General features: G+C 40.4%; 1 protein-coding gene across 1 annotated transcript in view; it reads left to right on the top strand.

Moving 5' to 3' along the window:
- CNTNAP2 (contactin associated protein 2) overlaps positions 1 to 21,282 on the top strand; it is a 1,643,672-nt gene that overhangs the window by 661,175 nt on the left and 961,215 nt on the right. The gene's annotated exons all lie outside the window — the stretch shown is intronic.

Genomic DNA, 21,282 nt, shown 5'->3' with positions numbered 1-21,282 from the left:
GAGAATCACGACAAAACCTGGCTTTTAACTATGGGCATGGGAGGGAGGCTGGGTGCTTCTCTGCCTGGTCCAAGTAAAAGAGGGTTTCTCCTGCACTTGTGTGGACCTAAATAGTCTCCCCCTCCCTTCTGGTCACATGTGGAGGAGTATGGATCAGAGTCCCCTGCTGACCTGGTCTGAAGCTGCTGCAGCAAGCCACTTTGACGCTCTAGCCCTTAAAGGGTCCCACACACCTTTTCCTACAAGATGTGCAGTGAGGTCATTTTCTATCTGCAGTCTTCTGTTGCAGAGAAATTCAGATTTGGTACAGAGGGAACAAACCACACATTTTACAAGAAGACAAAAGCTGTTAAAAGAGCTTGTTTTTCCAATTCCTTTTTGTGCTTTGCAATCACATTTTGTAGGCAGTTTGTCAACTCTACAGCCTATTGTCTTCAAATCCAAAAGAGTTGAATCACGCTCCTTTATCTATTTTAAGTTACTGAGTGTTCTATTTTCGTACACAAAGAGCCAACACCCTACATGCTAGGTTCCTTTGTTTTTCCTTAAAAAAAAAAAAAAAAAGGAAGAGATGGAGAAGCATAATTTATCTATCTCTCTGTGGGAGACCCTTCATCCTATTCAGACCCTATTGAATTGCCTGATGCTACTTTTCTCCAATGCATCCTGTCCAAAGACTCCTTCCATTTACAGATGCCATACACAGAAAACAGAATTCTAACATCTCCTTCTTCCACTCTCTGACATTCCCCATGGTGCAACCTGAGCTGTTGTCCCCTTAGCTCTCCAACCTGGGATGCTTTTTATACTGCTTTGCTAATGAACAACAAATCTCTCCAGGTGCTGATCACTCAAGTCACCAGCATGCAAAGTCACTCGCAGAAGAGTACCTGAATGCTATGCACAGCCGTCCATGAATAGATACAGGGTGATGCCTGCAAACTCCTTAGTCCCAGCCCTACCCCAGAAATGTCCGTCTTGTACCAGTCAGTAGACCACTGGACTGTATACGCTCAATAATTAGTTTATCATTCCAACAAAGGGTAATGAAAATGCATCAGCCCTGTTGACCTGAGTAGAGATTTCCCAAACAGTTCAATCAAACATACTGGTTTAGATAAAGCAGTAAAACAAGTTTATTAAGTAGAGAAAGACAGATTGTAAATGATTATAAGTGATGAGGCATATAAATCAGAGTTGATTACAAAAGATAAAAAGATAAACACACAAGCTAATTCCTAAACTTTACCAAGGCTAATAAGCAAAAAGGTATCTCTCGCCCAAAAGCTTTCAGCAGTCCATGCTAGCTGGAAAGCCTTTCAGCTAGGACCCTTCCCCCGGTTCCAAAAGCTCCCTTTGTTCTTTCAAGCGTTGTAGGTGCCAAGAGCAGAGATACAGGGGGTGAGGTGGGGGTGAGAGGTGATGATGAGATCACTGTCTCTTATTTTATATCTTCCTCCTCCCTTTGAGGGTTGCCCCCTGCCGGGGTGTAGATAAAACAGTCCCTTGTACATGTGAGATTTGAAACACCTTTCAGGTGAATTATACATGTCTTTGTTTATGGTCTCCCCTCCTGGCAAAGGGTTGCTTCAGCAGTTAGTAGTCCTCTAACACTAACGGTCAGTTCTTTGTTGTCTCCGAGGAGCTAGTCTCTAGGCATTCCCCAGAATTACAACATATTTCTGTAAGAAATATATGGTAAGATCTCATAGCTTCTTATACAGTGTTGATACACAAATTTTGACAGGACAATGATCAGTAACATAAGCGTTTTCAAATTATACCTCACAAGGCATAACTTGTACAAAATATATGATAATCATATAAAAGTGGCGAACATGGGGTACAGTACGTCACAGTCACCTATAGAATTCATTGGAAAATTTCAACCAAAACCAGATGCTGACCAAAAATTAAACATTTAATGGAATATTTTCTCATTTTCCCATTCTCTCTTTTCATGTATAAACCAAGCATGCTCAATAGTGGCTTTCCATCAAGCATTTTAAAATTATTTGTATTATGCAGCATATTCTTCATATAGGCCCTGATCCTGCAATCTGATCCATAAGGTGGGCACATATACCTTTGTGGAGCCCAGTTGAAGACAACAGGATTCTTTTGTGCCCACACAGTTAATTCACCAGATACAATTGCTGGATTGGATACATAAGAGATCTGCAGACTAAGAAGGATCCTTAAATACACATTGATTAAAATATGTTGTTTTGGTTCTCCAAGATATTAAAATGTGTTGTGTCAAAGACTTTTAGTTGAACTGGGAGTTAGGGGCTTTAGAGCGGGAACTAAAGACTGGTTAGTATTTCAATATTCCACACTAGGAATATGGTCCAAGTGAACATTACTGAATGTGAGATGTGTACATCCGGTTTAAAGAGAAGAAAAAAAGGTTAAGAGATATTTGTTCTGCTTTAATTATCCCTCTTCCTTTTGCTCTGATGCTATAAGAGGCAAGTTCGGGTGTTGATAGTGTGCTGTAAGCTTTGCTACTAAACCCAAACTTAAGCTTCTAAGTAAATCACCAGTTTTCACAAGTGCTGAGCACTTGCAGCTCAGACCACTTTTTTTATGAGACTGGATATAAATTTAGGACCCTGATTTTAGGTATCTAGTTTTGAAAATGTTGGTCATATTCTGCAGACTGAGCACTAGAGTGCACACCAAAATAACTTCCTGTACTGTATTAAGCTTGAAGGAGCAACTTAAACATAGTTTTTAGGTTTTATAATACTTAAGAAATGAAGAAGCAGCTCACTCCACTTTCCCTTTTCTGTCCACCCTCACAGCTTATTCACTGAATGTTGCAACACAGCTAATCAGCTTTCCCAATACTCTATTACTTCAGCCAATCACACTTCCCAAGATAAGCAGGATCCCTGATAAAAACTTTCCCTGTTCACAGAAGGTTAGTTTTTTCATTTTAGAGTATGTAAGTGCATCAAACTTCACGTTTGAATGAGTATGGGGGCTCTCCCTGATGCTAATCAGAACAATGTGTGCTACATCCAAGGGAAGACTTATATCCAGTATGTTTTGGAGAATCATCTATTCTCCATGCACAGTATATTAGATTCCTCTAGTAAATGCTGCTTGATAGCAGAGGCACAGTGGAATGTGGTTGAATAGATTGGGTGTGAGGCTTACTTGGCTGTATGGATCATATCTTTGCTGCTAGTAACGTTGCAGAAGTTGTTCCCTGCTTTTGCAGATGGTCTAGTTTCACTCATAGTAGTCAGAGGGGATTTGGTTACATGTATCCATTTGGCATTTATTTCTTTTCAAATGTAGGAAAGATTTTTACACCTTTCATAATGCTTCTCGGCTGCAGGCAAAGTATTTTCCTGCTAGTTAAAGCCAACTATGTTTTGAATGACATGTCATGGCACTAAAGTGCCTGGAAGAATTGCTTTTAAACTATTAAGATGGAGATTTTGCTTCTGTTCTTGTATGTAATTTATGAAGCTTATGAATTAGGCCAGATTCTGTGTTCTTTTCTCACATATTACTTCAGTAGAACTTCTTGTACTGATCATTCAAACATAGCAGTCACAGTGGTTGATCGTTATAAAGTCTTTCAATGTCTTGAAGGTGGCACAGCAAGGTCATTCAACTATTATTTAACAACCCATTTTATTTTGGACCATCTTACTTCGGTTGGAAGAACCGGTTGGAAAATTCTCATTATTGGACATGGTAAGAACAAATAACTCCCGTTCTCATCCCACCTGTGATTTCCAACCAAGTCTGTGAAACTTGGTATGTGACAGCACAGAAATGGCTGAATCCTGAAATGTATTCCATGCTTTTAACTTCATTTCAGTAGCAATAACTCATGTGGAACACAATTTAGGATTAGACCTTCATTGTGATTGTCTGTTTCTTCAAACTAGCTCCTTATTGTGAAGAGTTTCTTTACATGTAGCAAATGGGGAACAATGAAAGAGTTAAAGACATCACACAATCTAATTCTCATAAATGTTGATGCCTCAAAAACCACCAACTATGGATGAAATTAACTTTTCCAGAGAATGAACATTTCATCCTGAGCCACTCAGAGTGAAAGTGTATGTTTGCATACACATGCACTGAGTGTGCATGTGTATGCAAACATATTTATTGGGGGGAGAGAGAGATAGAGAGAGGAAGGTTATATCTTTAGGTTTTAATTAAACCTCATATCAGCATAGATATTTAGAGTGGTATTGTGATCTTTTAAAGTATCTGGTAAGAATTTTTTAAATTTATATCATGGTGAAATGCACACTGCTGGGAAGGTGTGGGTAGCGGGGTAGGGTCTTACACTTCCCAGGAGTACCCAGGGTTGTGAGGCAGCTCACAACCATCTGCTCTTAACATGAGGAAGTTTTGTCTGTGTCTGCTGTTGGTTAGCTCTCTGATATCACCAGCCTCTGGCAAAACAAACACTGCCTTCCAGTCCTCCCCAGGCCTTGCTATCTGCATACAAATAAGTGATAGGCACACACCAATCCCTGAGTCTTTCAAGCATCCCTCTGAAATGCTCAGCCCTGTTCCACTGAACTCTTAGAATTGCTATTCCCAAAGGAATAGTAGACACCAGCTTCTAAGATCCAACTCAGAATCACCATTTTACTTAACACACAGCACTTCTATAGAGGTGTTATACAGGAGTGCTGTGTGTTAAGTAAATATATATCGTCATAAGAAGAAGAAGTTTATTATCAAAGAATAGAGATTTCAGTGAGGGAGAGTCAGAATATTGGAAACAGTTACCTATAAAACAAAAACATAACTACACTTTCTAGAGATTACGTTTAATTAACAAAGCATTCCCCTGTCTCCTACAAGATTGCTTACCCCAAATTCTTTCCTTAACATTCTTAACCAGTTTAGTTGAGACTTCTTCTGATTAGATCAAGTTCACTGGTAGCTTGTCCCCACAGCTTGAAGGAATAACTGTGGGTTCATATGCACCCCCTAGAAATAGTCCCCCAAACCATTGTTTTAGTTAACAATCAAGATACACCCTCCATGGCTTGTTTTTTCCCCAATGTGCTATTTTCATGTTTCACATCCTTCCATTAGCATTTGACTCAGTATGTAAATAGGATTGCATTGTAAAGCTTCCAACATTTCATTTACATGTAGCTAGAAAGTTAAACTCTTCTTATCTCCTGTCTGGTGGAACCATTCTGTGACAGGGCACCCTACATGCTTTAAGAACATGATTTGTGTACAGGTACATAACTCCTTAAATATCACCCCTACATATATCTCATGATGATTAAGAGGACCAATATGACACAGGTTTTCATTGAAGACCTTACATGACACTCTTTCATATACTAGGATGTAAGTACCAGACCCAGGGGATCCCTGTAACCCTTATGCTCTCTGCCACTTGGGGCTACAGCTGCCATTCTGCAGCTGTGCTGCTGTAACACTTCGGTGTAGAGTAGACACTCACTACAGCGATGGGAGAGGTTTGCCTGTTGGCTTACTTAATCCACCTCCTCTAGAGGTGGTAACAAAAGTATTCTTCCATAGACCTAGCACTGTCTACACTGGGGGCTAGGTTGGCTTAACTGTCTTGCTCTGAAGCATGGATTTTCCCCACCCCTGAGTGACTTAGCTGGGTTGACTTAACCTTTGAGTGTAGACCTGGCCTTGATATCAAGAGGTCCCTGGATCACAGGGAAAAATTATGGTTGTCATGAACATTTGTTATTTATCCAGAAGACTTTTTTTGAAGGGTGTGTTTTCTTTTTCTGTTTGCACTCTCATTTTATTTTTTTTCCCTTTCTCTGTCTGTGTTTAAGAAACTTAATATTCAGTTTCTTTTAATTTAACAATACAGTGAATAAAATTGATGCAACTTTCTGCTTATCCTGGGATGAATGTATTGCTCCTCATTCCCCCAGCCACAAAGTTAGCTACTCCACTGATGCAGCTTGGGCTTTAAGAGTGATCCTCTCTCAGAAACTGCCTGCTACAACCTTCCCAGGCTTTCAGCCACACACTGGCTAGAAGGATATGAATATTGTTCATCTGAGGGAAGAACAGGTTCCTTTGAAGAGAGGAAGGAATTGAGAATGAATCTACTTAGCCAGATCTGACGACTTGCAGGGCAAACTGCAAGGCTCATTTGTTTCAGATGGCCTTTGAAAAAAGAGAAGGATGATTGAGCTATGGGCCAATGCATGAGAGTGGGTATATTTGAGTATGTTCAGCAGCTTGCTAGAAGGAGTGATCTAATTGTACTGATTTTTTTAAAAAAAGTTTTAAATATTCAGCAGGACACTTGGAGCTTGTGGATAGGCACTCTATTTTTCTGAATTAAAATAGATAACGGCACCTGTCTTCCTCAATTTGGGTTTCTGCCTCTCCTGCCACCTGATTCCTTCTATGCATGCCAGGACTGGGGTCTGCAGAGATCTCCTGTGCCTAGGACACTGTTAGGCTCCTTGACCTGTAGGGAATCTATAGCAACAGAGGTCGTCCCACCTTGATCTTCCTCTCAGATCAGCAAACAAACAAAAACCCCTCCCTCTGTGGTCCTGTAGAGGGCCTGCATCATTTCTGAAATCTGTGGCCAGCCACAATCTTGTCTTCCTGACACTTTCCTCCTGCTCAGCAATGTGGTAAAACAAAGAGCTATATGATGTGTTTGAGTCAGGCTGAGGCTTATATTAGACCCATCTTTCAAGGGCATCTGCTAATTCAGGCGATGCCTGGCAAAGCTCTGTAAGACAGGGCTGAATCAGAAGCACCTCTGATATGCTTGGGATTATGAGAGCTCTTGCAAATGGGCTCCCCTTGCTTTACTTGACCATCCTTGGCAAAGCCTCTGAGTCTAAGTAGCCCACTGAGCTCCCATTGGCCACCAGCCACTGGCGCTGCCTTTGGGTTGGATATTTAGAGATTTTAAATATTGGACCATGGCCCTTTGTAACACTTGAGGATATTATAAGCAGACCTGTGATCCTCTGACTTTCCATAGGTATATTATAATTACTAATTTACTGTATTATAGCTAGTAAGAAAAATACTGTTCTTATCTTTTCCAAGCTATGATGCAGGGAAGCATATGATAGGTGACTTCGAGTGGAAGCTCCAGCACTTCTGTATGATACGGTGGTGGTTGGGAGTGGGAAGGAATTGTTCTAATGGGAGCTGTAAAGATCATGGGCCAAATCTTGCTTGCCTTACTCACATTAGTAGTCGTATTTGTTCAAAAGGACTGCTTGTATGTGTAAATCAAGTAGGATTTGGCATGATATTTGAAAAGTTAATAGTTCTGCAGAAATCAATCTTTTATACAGTAAATCTGAATGATAAAGACTCATTTCTTATTTTTCCTTTTAGTCCAATCAAGATTACATTGCTCCTGTATTTCAGCTCCCTGCCATAGCTGATATCTTTAAAACCACATGCATCATTCCAGTGCAGAGAATTCAATTTTCTCCAGTCTTGCACTGCTTCAATCATTCAGGTCCTAATTCTGCTTAAAGCATAGATAAAAAAGAATCTACTTAAGTATTGCCTGCACACACACTTCACTGTCATGCAATATGAAATTAAAAAGAGGGACACTTGTGTAAACCTATAGCCACAGGACCTGTGTGGAGATTGAGGGATTTATACGTAGTATTTTTTTTTTATAAATATCATATGCCCTTCAGGTCACCTTTGTGATATTATCCTGCTGAATGCATAGAGTTAAATCAAAGGTAGCTGTGAGGGAGAAATCAACAGGAAACAAAACAGTGGCAAAGGTAAGGTGTGTATGATAAGGTATATTGAGGGTCCTTGAGGAAACATTGGGAAAAATGTTAACTGGGGGAATACCCCTTGCCTGGCTCCAGCTAGCATGCTAAAACCAAAAACCCTGGGATCAAAAGGAATAATAAAACCTTAAAGATGCTGGCCTAAAGAAGATGGGGAGGAGTGGGTTGTTAGCAGGCTGAGGCTGATATCCAGATTGACTGAGACGCACACGGTTAGAATATGCTGTGAGCAGATCAGTCTGCTGGCCAGAGATGAGGGTTAGCTTGACAGAGGGGAATTTACAAGTGCTTACCAGGGCAGAGGTGCTGGAACTAGGGGTAAGGGAGGTGCTGCCTCACCCCCTGGCTTGAAGTGGTTTCCATTATACACAGGGTTTACAGTCTGGTTCAATGGTTCTCAGCACCCCCACTATGCAAATTGTTCCAGCCTCTGTTGCCAGGAAAGATTAAGATGTAGGCAAGGGGAAACGTGTTTAGGACGCTGTTGTTGTAACCCTTTGCTCTTCATGCTATGTACTTTTGGGCAAAAGAGTAAAGAGTGCTTCATTTTGAGGAAAACTGGTTTAGATTCACTAATCAGCCACTGTTGTAAGCTCCCAAAGGAAAAGGCTCACAAGATAAATTCCTAACAACGCACTCAATACTGTTGAAAAGCTACTGAAATGTATTACTGAGGGCATTTACCACACAAAATTAAACACTTGATATGACTGCTTTTCTTTTTTTAATTAGCGTTTATATTGCGTAAGTTCTGCTTACAAATTGGTAAATGTGACACAATTAATATTATTTATTTCTTTGGACTATATTTGGCATTATGGATAGTGATTCTGGCTGCATAAACTACTTGGGATAATAATGGTGTGATACACCCTTTTCAAAACTCAGCCATTTTGTATACAAGCAAAACATCTCTGGCTCCTTCAATGAGTGATTTATGTGCATAACCTCTGTTGTTAATTTTGTAGCTGTTGTGAATCTTGCAGATTAGCATTTATAAAACAAGAGTTGAAACATGCTTGTTGTGATTAGCAGGTTTCATAGATTATAAAGTTAGAAGGGATCATTGTGATCATCTAGTCTGATCTCCTGTATAACAGGACTTCCCTGAATTAATTTCAAAATCCCTTTTTGAAGAGGGTTTTTTCTCCCCCTTAAAGTGCTGATCAAACTTCTCATGCAGGTGTGAAGAGGAAGAAATCGCCCTACGGGGTTTGGAAAAAAATGCAAATAATTCACCCTCTCAGGTTATAATAATGGTGTCATCGCAGATCAAAAATACATCCTCAGTTTTCTTTGCAACATTCAACACCTCAGACCTCCTCAAAAATCTGGGGATAGTGCTATGTTATGTAAAGACTCTTTTGCATTCTAAAATTACAGTTAAAATCACTGACTATCAAAGTCCTTTCATCATGTTCCCTTTTCCAATATACCCTCTTCCCCACAATAATATCTTACAAACATGATGACCATAAACAGCAAAAGGTGTTTTGCCACTCATCTTGGGTTTATTGTGATGGAAACTCCTGGATCCAAGAAGGTGTAGAGAGAGAGAGAGAGAGAGTGTGTGTGTGTGTGTGTGTGTGTGTTTGTGTGTATATATAATTTAAATGTTATTGTTAAAACTTTAGAAGTTGGCACAATGTGTTATTGCTCTGGACTTTCAGTTGTAAAGATGAGCAGTATCTTGTCTTAGGCCAGGAGTGAATATGAGTTTGGGTGAATATGTCTGCATATGTGATTAAAAACAGGTTGGCCTAATTGTCAGTGTCTGCTAATTGGAAACACAAATGGAAAGGCAAAAGGTGTTGATTCACTTACCAGTTAGGATCTTTTCCAGCACCTGCTTGTACCTACTGCATCAGTACGCTAATGCCTAATTCACCCCCAGCGTGACGACATTGTCCTAAATCCTATTATACCCACCTACATCAGGGCTGAAGTTGGCTCAAAGTATTTGACTTAAATAAGCATATAATTGATTTTGTAGTATTTTCATGTAGCTTTTTTCTTTGTATGAATGTACATATTTAGTATGACAGTGATGCTGACTATAATATTAATCTAATTTTACAATACTTCAACCTTTTATGTAGCTTAGCTTCAGTATCAACCACTTTGACAAAGAAGATTAAAGGAATTAAAGCATGGGGGATTTCAAATGAACATTTCATCCATCCTGTCCATAAATATCATTGCAGAACATTATTAGCGTGACTTCCAATTTTGAAACCTCAGTAATTGTAACTCAGTGAACAATTCAACACATTTTGAAATAATCCAAAGCTTCACAACTGGCAAGAAAAAACAAACAAGCAAAAATACCTTTCAAAGTGTAATTATTTTGTTTCCCCATAGATTTGAAATGGCTAAGATCTCCAGGAAGTATGATGATCCAGTTTACACACACACACACACACATTATATATATATATACAAAAACACTCTTGCTCAGTTTACTTTTTTGTCTGTGGCTTTATTCTCCACTGAACCAGACCCCAGAATCCAATCCAGGTTTAAGGGACAGTTTCTTCCACCATCCGCCCTACCTTTCCCTCATCTTTTGTTTGTTAATCATACTAATGCTAATATCTATATAAGAGGATTCCAGGCTATCTGTGACCATCCTGGAATCTTCTGGATTTTTTGAACTCCCTTTGCCCATCCCCAGGGTGTGTGATGTGACAATTAGGCTACGTCTGCACTATGGGGGGAATCGATTTCAGATACGCAAATTCAGCTACGGGAATAGTGTAGCTGAATTCGACGTATCTGATCCGACTTACCCCGCTGTGAGGACGGCGGCAAATCAACCGCCGCGGCTTCCCCGTCGACGGCGCTTACTCCTACCTGGGCTGGTGGAGTATGCACGTCGATTCGGGGATCGATTATCGCGTCCCGATGAGACGTGATAAATCGATCCCCGAGAGATCGATTTTCTACCGCTGATCCGGGCGGGTAGTGAAGACCAGCCCTTAGTGTTGCCCACCCTCTCACCTACTGGATAAGGTGATTTGGGGCCTATGTTTGCATCCCCCACATCTGCTTTCTGTCTCCTCCCCAGCAATCAATTGTGTCTCCCAGTCCCCTATCAGTTCTCTTCCCACCCAGCCCACTCCCCTCAATTCAGCCCCCTCTCAGTTCAGTGCCCAAACCTGCATCATCACCACCCCATCAGTTCAGCCCCCCTACCACATTGTCCTCCACCACCCTTAGTTTACCCTCCCTGGACTCACCCCATTTGCTCAGAACCCACCATCAGTACAATGTCCCCATCCCATCAGCCCTCAACCTACTCACTTCAGCCCCCTCCCTCCCCCACAGCCTCACAAGTAGTTAAGACACAGGTGCCTGAGTTCAACCCAGTGCATAGAGATGTTGTGAGCAGCGGCAATCTTTAGGACTGTTACTGAACATTGTCATTGCCAATCAGGAATAGTATCTTATTTGAATGTAAACAGGAGCTGCATTTAGTAGTGAGTTAAGAAAGGGGCAGTCAGCAGGGCTAGCAATTGACAGAAATGCTTCTGACTGTTCCCATGAAATATTAACTCTCACAGGCAGCAGCTCAGCACCTCATGATGTGTATTGTGCACAGCATTCTTGTCAGCCCAGCCATCTGCTCCCCTCAGCCTATTTGGCTTTTATTGGATCATCTGTAACACACACCATGCTCAGTAGCATAATTCATCCCCACCCATACAGGATTCAGCTCTCCTGGAGTGTGAAAAATTCACCCAATCTCGAGGGAAAGCAACACATACCAATCAGCAGAGCAGTGTGAATAATGGAGTTTTTGCTTAGCTGGCAATTCCAAACAATAGGGAAGAAATCATTTTGGGTTAAACCAAAACCAATTTTTTATTTTTATTTTTTGATGAATTAGAAGGTTCAGAGAAATTTCATATTGGATAGATGGAATCATTTTGTTTCAAAAAAATAAATGTTTTGTTTTGCTGTTGACCAATTTTTAAACGTTCTTGCTTTTTAAATAAAATTAAAGGAATATTTTAAATGAATGGTTTTGAAACAAAAAATGACATGTTACAAAAATGCCAGAACAAAACTTTTCAATTTTTAGGTAATTTTTAAAAAGGTTTTTTGACTGAAACTATTTAACGAAACTCATGCTAATCGGCGAAACATTTCAGTGTTGCTGAATCTGTAATTTTGGCTTTAAAAAAGTTTCAACCAAAAAATTTCACTGACCTCTAATGCCTATTCTAATGCCTCACCTACACTCTGCCCGCTAATCCATCTCTGCCAGTCAGGGGCCTGGTTCTCCACTGTCTTGCATCTTGTGTAGTTATTTATTTATGCCTCTGTAGTGTGCATGTAAAATTATACCATTTTAATGTGGTAGTATTGTGCACATACTTTCCACAAGTGTAAATCACTGCACAAGCTTCAAGGCAGCAGTGAACTAGGTTCACTATCTCATACATTCCAAATACTTTCTGATAGCACTATTAAAAAAACAAAACAAACAAAAATACCTGCCACAAATCTTTATTTCTTCCCCCTTCAATATGGAATTTTCTCCTACAAAATTGCATGGATCCGAGGCCTATATTAGGCAATATTCAGTCTTGGTGTACTAAACTATGATTCAACATCTTGCAATTTATCAGGGTTTAGCATTCTTGTATTACCCAGAAAAAGCTATTTAAGGTCATTTTTAAAGGATTTTAAAATTTTATTAATTAAATCCTGTCTCTCTACAACCTGTATAATGAGACTTGTCAGTCCTAAAGGAGTAGTATTTTACAAATGGAGGGATGAAAAACTAATATAACTAAAATATAATTCTCTAAAATATTTCTGAAATGATGTGATTTTTCTGTGAAATGTGGGCATGTGAAAAAGACAAGACACAAGATGTGGTGTAAAGAATTGTAATGCTACATTCCTGGGTTGACTTGCCACTGGATGAATTTGCCACTTGAGAGCAATGTAGAAAAAAGTACATTCTATTTTTAAAGGAATTACCAGTTCTAGCATTATTCCCCTTTTTTAATTGTAAGGAATATCTCTGGAATTTGTATTGTACCTGTGATAGTGTACCCCATAAGTCTTCATGGGAAAATACCTATCTATCTATAACTGGAATATGTTTTATGCTACATATGCCATGTAACATATCTATGTAAAGGTTATGATCTACTGAATACATTCCTCCTATTTGTATGCATGTATCATTTTTGTACTTGAAGTTAGGAATATTGGCTGTATACTTGCTTGATTTCTATTGAGAAAGGAATGTGCAAATTAAGTGCCCAATCAAGAACCACTTAAGCCAACAATGAACTCCAAGATGCCAATCCACATTGGAGCTTTCCCAGGAATGTGGCTTGGCTGGTAAGAAACTCAGTCATGCATGGACATGTGACTTGCCCATATGACTCCAAAACTCCATCTTGAAGCTGGACTTTGCATAGGAGAGAGGAGGGGGTCTCCCCCCACAAGAGAGAGTCTATGTAAGCCTTTGGGACACCCCTCCATTTTCTCTTCAGCTGGCTAAAGAGAGAGCCTCTCCACCTCCAAGGATACCTGAAAGAAACTGGAACAAAGGACAGTAACTACAGGTGGTATGAGTGATTGCTGGACCCAGACTAGAAGGAGACTAGTCTGTAAAAGGAAGCTTACTGGAACTGATGAGGTTTTATCTGTATTGAGTTTTCTTAGACATAGACTTGTGTGTTCTATTTTATTTTATTTGGTAATTGGCTTTGTTCTGTCTGTTACTACTGGGAACCACTTAAATCCTACTTTATTTAATAAAATCACCTCTGTGTGTATATATATCTCCCCAATATATGTTCCATTCTATATGCATCCGAAGAAGTGGGCTGTAGTCCACGAAAGCTTATGCTCTAATAAATTTGTTAGTCTCTAAGGTGCCACAAGTACTCCTGTTCTTTTTGCGGATACAGACTGACACGGCTGCTACTCTGAAACTTTTTACTTATTAATTAACCCAGAGTATGTATTAATACCTGGGGGGTGGGGGGGAACAGTTGTGCATATCTCTCTAGCAGTGTTATAGAGGGCGAACAATTTGACTTAACCCTGTATAAGCTTTATATAGGGTAAAACGAATTTATATGGGGTTTAGACCCCATTGGGAGTTGGGCATCTGTGTGTTAAGGACAGGAAACACTTCTGTAAGCTGCTTTCAGGTTAAGTCTGCAGTTTTGGGGCACGTGGTTCAGACCCTGGGTCTGTGTTGGAGCAGACTGGTGTGTCTGGCTCAGCAAGTCGGGATGCTGGGGTCCCAGGCTGGCAGGGAAAGCAGGGGCAGAAGTAGTCTTGGCACATTGGTTGGCAGTTCCCAAGGGGTTTTCTGTGATCCAACCCATCACAGTACCCATATACATATTTATAAACTTAAGTATATCTTATGAAAACATAGAGCCTGATGGAGACTTTCCATTGACTTCAGTAGGATTTGGATGAGGCTTATAATGTTTAAGGAACTAGCTTTCACTTTGCTAGCATTTTTTTTATCTTTCTCTGCTAAATTGAGTAGACTTATTCTATGATCACAGACTCTTTGGGTTTAACACATTTGTTTTTACTTTTGTACTGTAAGAACACTCAATTAAACAACAATCAAATAAAAAACCCCAAATCCTAAAAAGCTACTTAAATGGAAATTACCTCTGATTTTTTGACACATTTCTCCTTTCTCGATTTCTTGTGTGTGTGTGATTGTATTGTGTGTAAAACCATGCTCCATCCCTGCTGGATGCCTCCAGCTCAATCACTGTGGGCAACAGACCATGTATACTTATGTATCTTCTGCTTGGCTTACTGCTTGATGCTTGCGATCAGACGCAGCATTTCATTTCCAATATCACAGATGACAGAATAAAATGCAGAATGAATTTCTGCAAATGTCAAAAGGGTCAGGGGAAAAAAGAGGGATGGAGCTCTCTGTATGCGTTGCTTCCTTGGGAATCAGAAAGAATAAATACCTGTTTCCAAATACTTTGATGGCTTTGTTTTAGTCTTACACCTGTAATTTTTGTTAATTGTATTCTGTTTTTCCTTAAAGAATAGCTGCAAGGGAGAAAATGTCTTTCTTCGTGTATTTGCATTTTCTGCATGTTTTTCCTGAAGCTCCTACAGTAGTTTTCAGCCCTTACGACTCAGTGCCACATTGTGAACTGTGCGGCCAGACTGCTGTACTTCCACAGATCCCCATTGACTTCAGTGGGTCATAACAGGGATCCCCAAGGAAGAGCAAAGCCCCAGAATTACTGCCTTTAAAAAAAACCCACATTTTGCCCAATACAGTATTTTAAAATAAAATATTACAAAAAATAGTAATTCAATAGGTGTTTATTTTTGCATTTGAAAATTTCAATAGAGCCATGAATATATGAACAATTCAGGAAGATATAGCAAAATTATGTAGTGCCATCAACTCTTGTACTTTTATCTTAAATCTCATGATCATCTGTGGTGTTCTTTTTAAAGCCCCATTGTCTGGAATCATGTGACTTTCAGTTTTAAAGTGTAAGTCTTTAGCCCTCATCGTTGCAGAGAAAAGCTTAGAAAGCCCCTCCCCCGCCCCTGCAAACCTCAAAAGCCACAAGGCAAATTTAAAAACACTCACTCACTCATGCCCGTCACCCCAGTCGGGGTATGGGCCGCCAACCACAGATCTCCAGAGTCCTTTATCCTGGGCCATTTGCTCTAGCTGGTTCCAGGTATAGCCCATTTTTTTGCTATCAGCCTGAAGGTCGCGTCGCCAGGTGTTTCTTGGACGGCCTCTTTTCCGCTTGCCTTGGGGGTTCCACCGCAATGCCTGTCTAGTGATGTTGGTTGGCTGCTTGCGTAGTGTGTGTCCTATCCAACCCCACCTTCTCCTTCTAATTTCTTCCTCTGCTGGAAGTTGATGGGTCATCTCCAAGAGGTAGATGTTGCTGATGGTGTCTGGCCAGCGGATCTGGAGAATCCTTCTAAGGCAACTATTTATGAAGGTCTGGATCCTCCTGGTGGTTGTTTTAATTATCCTCCAGGTTTCAGCTCCATACAATAAGACTGATTTCACGTTGGAATTGAACAGTCTAATCTTTGTTGCCAAAGACAGCTCTCTAGAGCTCCAGATGTTCTTGAGCTGTAAGAAAGCTGCTCTTGCCTTACCAATCCTTGCTTTGATGTCTGCGTCCGTTCCACCCTGTTGGTCGATGATACTGCCTAGGTAGGTGAAGGACTGCACTTCTTCCAGAGGGATTCCATTCAGTGTGACTGGGTCATTACTGATGGAGTTAATCTTGAGGATCTTGGTCTTGTCCTTGTGGATGTTGAGGCCAACCTGTGATGACATGGCTGCCACTACGTTGGTCTTCTCTTGCATCTGCTGTTTGCGATGCGAAAGGAGTGCAAGGTCATCGGCAAAATCCAGGTCATCAAGCTGGGTCCACAACGTCCACTGGATTCCGTTCCTACGCTCATAAGTGGATGTCTTCATAATCCAATCAATGACAAGGAGAAAGAGAAATGGTGACAACAAGCATCCTTGTCTGACTCCGGTTCGCACCTGGAAGCTGTTTGTAAGCTGCCCTCCATGGATCACTCTACAGTGTATGCCATCATATAAGTTCTTAATCAGGTTGACCACCTTTGCTGGGATGCCATAGTGCCGAAGGAGCTTCCAGAGAGTCTCTCGATCCACGCTATCGAATGCTTTTTCATAGTCAACAAAGTTGATGTACAATGAGGAGTTCCACTCCATAGACTGCTCGACTATGATGCGAAGCGTTGCTATCTGGTCCGTGCATGATCTATTTTGCCGGAAACCTGCTTGCTCATCTCGTAGCTGTGGGTCAACGGCATCCTTCATTCTCTCTAAGAGAACTCGGTTGAAGACCTTCCCTGGCACCGACAGAAGTGTGATTCCTCTGTAGTTGGCACAATTGCTGAGGTCTCCTTTCTTGGGGATTTTAATAAGATATCCCTCTTTCCAGTCTGCTGGAATCACTTCTTCTTCCCATATCTTCTCAAAGAGGGGGTACAGCATTTCCACTGAAACATCCAGATCTACTTTCAGGGCCTCTGCTGGAATATCGTCAGGTCCAGCCGCCTTCCTATTCTTCATCATAGTGATGGCTTTTCTGATCTCATCTCTGGTTGGTCTATCACAATTGATTGGAAGGTCTTCGTTGGCTGGGTCAATGTCTGGTGGATTTAATGGTGCTGGTCTATTCAGGAGTTCCTCAAAGTGCTCCGCCCATCTATTCATCTGTTGTTCTATTTCTGTTATAGACTTTCCCTGCTTGTCTTTGACGGGACGCTCTGGTTTGCTGAACTTTCAAGACAGTCGCTTGGTGATGTCATACAGCTGTTTCATATTACCGTTGTATGCTGCCTGCTCCGCTTCTGCTGCCAGTCCATCCACATAATCTCTCTTATCCTTCCTAATATTCCTCTTCACTGCTCTATGGGCTTCAGCATACTCTTTTTGCGCTTTAGCCTTTGCTGCTCTAGTCCTGCTGTTATTAACTACTGCCTTCTTCTTCTTTCTATCTTCTATCTTAGTCAAGGTCTCTGCTGTGATCCACTCTTTCTGCTGATATTTCTTAATTCCAAGCACTTCCTGGCATGCTGACCTAAGTGTCTCTCTCACTTTCTGCCATCTGTTGGATACACTGTCTTCCTCTTCCTCAGACCGATCCTGTAGTACTGAAAACTTATTCTTCAGCGTCAGTCCAAAATCTTCCTTGATCTTATGATCCTTCAAAAGGCTAACGTTGAACTTCACTCTTCTATCTGACGCGTCTATCCAGTTCTTCTTCAGCTTCAGCTTCAATCTGGCCACCACTAAGTGATGGTCGGACGCTATGTCTGCTCCTCTTCTAACTCTAACGTCCTGCAAAGATCTTCTGAACTTCTTGCTAATACAGACATGATCGATCTGGTTTTCTATCATGCCTGCTGGCGATACCCAGGTACTCTTGTGGATCCGCTTGTGAGGAAAGATGCTACCTCCTATGACCAAGTTGTTAAGTGCACACAGATCCACAAATCTCTCTCCATTCTCACTCATCTCTCCCAGAGCGTGGGTCCCCATGACTTGTTCATATCCTGTGTTGTCAGGTCCAATTTTGGCATTAAAATCTCCCATAAGGATGGTAATGTCTTTGTCTGGGAGAATCTCTAATATTTTCTGAAGTCTATTGTAAAAATAGTCTTTGTCCCCCTCTTCACTGTCATTGGTTGGAGCATAGCACTGTACAACATTCATCTTAATCCTCTTCATTTTAGTTCTGAAGGATGCTGTGATGATCCTGGAACCATGTGCCTCCCAACCAATCAGTGCCCTCTGTGCCTGCTTGGACAACATGAAGCCTACTCCCTGTGTGTGGGGTGCGTCACTCTCTTCATGTCCGGAATACAACAACAGCTCTCCTGTCAACAGTCGTCTTTGTCCAGCTTGCGTCCATCTTGTCTCGCTAATGCCTAGTAGGGTCAAGTTGTTGCTCCTCATCTCTGCTGCGACCTGTGCCATCTTTCTTGACTCGTACATGGTCCTCACGTTCCATGTACCAATGGTAATCCTCCTGGTTGCAAGAAGGGTAATCAGCTTAGTGGCTTCCTCACGACTTTCACCACCCAGCGTCATGCGTCTTCGAGTCGAAGACCATTCTTTTTCCAGGCTAAAAGTCTCTGTTATCTCTATTGTTGGCGTTTCTATAGCAGGTTGATTTTTTACGGGGTGGAGTTGCTAGCCCCACGCCCAACCCTCCTCCTTTATCCTGACTTGGGACAGGCAGATGGCCCCAAAGGACCTCTCTGGTGGAGTTCAAATTTAAAAAGTATATACTTTATTGTTTTTATATATCATAATTTTTAAGTCACTCTCATGATTTGGGGGGCTGAGTCCATACCTTTTGCATACATGGGGTTGGCAGTATTTTAACAGTTTTCAAAGTACTGGGCTTGTTTTTCCAGGAAGAAATGGATGAAATATTGTTTTTTTGGAGATTGTTTTGCAAAAAATATCCAATCACCCCTACTTCCAATCCTTACTTCCACGAGCATTTCTGCTAGTGTCAAAGGAACTGCTAGCATAATAAAGGAGGCTGGGTTGTATCTACTATGTGCTGTAGAACAAGCAGCCATTAGGGCGACCAGACAGCAAGTGTGAAAAATCGGGATGGTGGTGCGGGATAATAGGAGCCAATATAAGAAAAAGGCCCAAAAATCAGGACTGTCCCTATAAAATCGGGACATCTGATCACCCTACTGCCATCCCAAATATTATAAAATGTTAATGGGGTGCTTGGTATTGTTGAGTTTAAACAGTGGCTTATATCACATGTGAAAATAACTTTGGTTGATGTGCACATAATTAAAAAGCTGATGCCTTTTGTTTTCTATGCTTTGCACCTTTACGTTTCTAAGAATATTTTCTGTATGCAGACAGCAGCAGCTCTGTTGTCAGAGTCGCTTATAGCCTGTAGCAGAGGAGACACTGTGTGCGCTTTCTCATGGAGTCTTGGTTCTTCTAGTTGTTTATTTTAATCTAAAATTAGAAGTCATTTAGACTTGAAGTACGTGTTTTGGTCTCTGTATGGAGATGTTACAGTTGTTTTGTTCTAATAAACATACATGTTTATCCAAAACATACACTTGCCACAATTGGCAGTCTCTGTTCAGGGAGGTCTAGGACTAAAATACCAAAAGCTGTTGCAGGTCATGGTCAAGAACACTGACAATATTAATTGCTGAAGAATCTTGATGTTGACCTCTCTGTACTGACTATAATGTATTTTGTTCTTGCTTGTGCCCTTAATCCTTGTGCACCAGATTCACAGTCAACACTTTTAGATTGAAATCCAAACTCTTAAATACATAATATGTATTTATCCAGTGCCACCAGATCTTGAAATCTTTGCCAACATGTGGGCCTCTAATATTTTAAATGGTTTAATTTTATGCCAAAGATGAACTTTACTTTTTTTCTCCTTCTTTGATTCTGAGTTGCTTCATATAGGCCTGATTTTTCCCTTCACTGACACAAATTTTGCACTGGTTTAGCTCCATTGATTTTGATGGAGATGTTCCTACTTTATACCAGTTGAAGTGAGATAGCAATCAGAACAATTTATTTGATATTTTAGTACTAGCATGTTGCAACTTCAACTATATTAGAGGTCTCTAGCCAGATGAGCAAAAATGAAGTAACAGTTTTATTGTTCTGAGTGGGACCACTTGCAGAGTGCATTAAGAATTTGAAATTTGTTGTAGTTGCCTGGTACCTTGTCACTTGACCAGCCCTATTGGGAACTGAACAACTTCAATTTCTGTAAGCTGCAGTAAGTGTAATATGGAAGCAAATCAACAGAGAAAACTGCAGCGCTTGAATATATTGACTTGATTTCCTACCTAGCTAAAGGTTATTTAAATGGTTTTTGAACTCTTCTTTGCCTAGATTTCTTTTAAAAGAAGAAATATATCAGCCCAACCAAAAAAAAAAAAAAAAAAGAAAAATCTCCATGTTCAATGGTAGCTTTTTATTTTCAGCTCTACAAAAGCATCTTATGCTTCTATGGTTTTTCTAGTTTTGGCCAAGTAATGACCCCTCTTTCTAACTATAGATGGCGGCAGAAATTTTGCTTCTTTGTCAACAGGATATAAAAAAATCACCATTCTGTTCAAGAAGATATATAACTTTAATAAAATTCACATTTGACATTCACAGTGTGGATGTTTTGCCATCCAAGTGAAATTGTCTTCTTTGTACTCTGATGGAATGAAGATAGTCAAATTAACCTTTTGCTCTGAAAATTAAAACACACAGACACTTCAAAGCCAAGACTTTCTGATGTCCTTTAAGCCATGCTAATCATAATTTCAAAACAGTGGATTCTTCTACTTCTGTTCTTAAAGGACTGTGAATACTGTGTCATTTTAATTAGACCATGTGGTGGCTTTCAGTACGCTTGTGACCATGGCATATGACTTCATGTAATCCCTGAACCTTTTCAGCACTAGCACAATACATGAAAAGTTAAAATACAGCAAGGCGTTTGTCCTGTATTTCTTAATAATAATACAGGATGGACAGCTAAAGTTTTGCCCAATTCCTGATGAATAATTATGCTTGAAAGTTTCCCATTTGGAAGATTAGTGTAAAATTGCTTAATGGTGAACTGAAATCTTTTATTAAATGCTGAATAAAAGTTTAAGATCATAAATCAGCTCCAGGAACAGGACCCAATCTTTCATCATACAAACTCTGTATTCACTTGAGTAATGCTGCTGAGCCTGTTAAAGCTCTCTCACACAACAGTATTATACCTGTTAAAAGTCATTTGCTTCAATAGGGTTATTCCCAATTATTTTAGAGCAATATACGCAGGATATTCTGTTTGGATTTATATGCCTGTAATGCTATGCTGAGTGAGAACAGGAGATAGTCCAGTATTTGAGCATAAAATCTTTTATTTGCCTGCCATGACATAAATACATAATTCTGTGT

This window comes from Malaclemys terrapin, chromosome 2 (genome assembly GCF_027887155.1).
Source record: "Malaclemys terrapin pileata isolate rMalTer1 chromosome 2, rMalTer1.hap1, whole genome shotgun sequence".
Taxonomy (NCBI): domain Eukaryota; kingdom Metazoa; phylum Chordata; order Testudines; family Emydidae; genus Malaclemys; species Malaclemys terrapin.
This window is presented reverse-complemented; position numbering and strand designations above follow the sequence as displayed.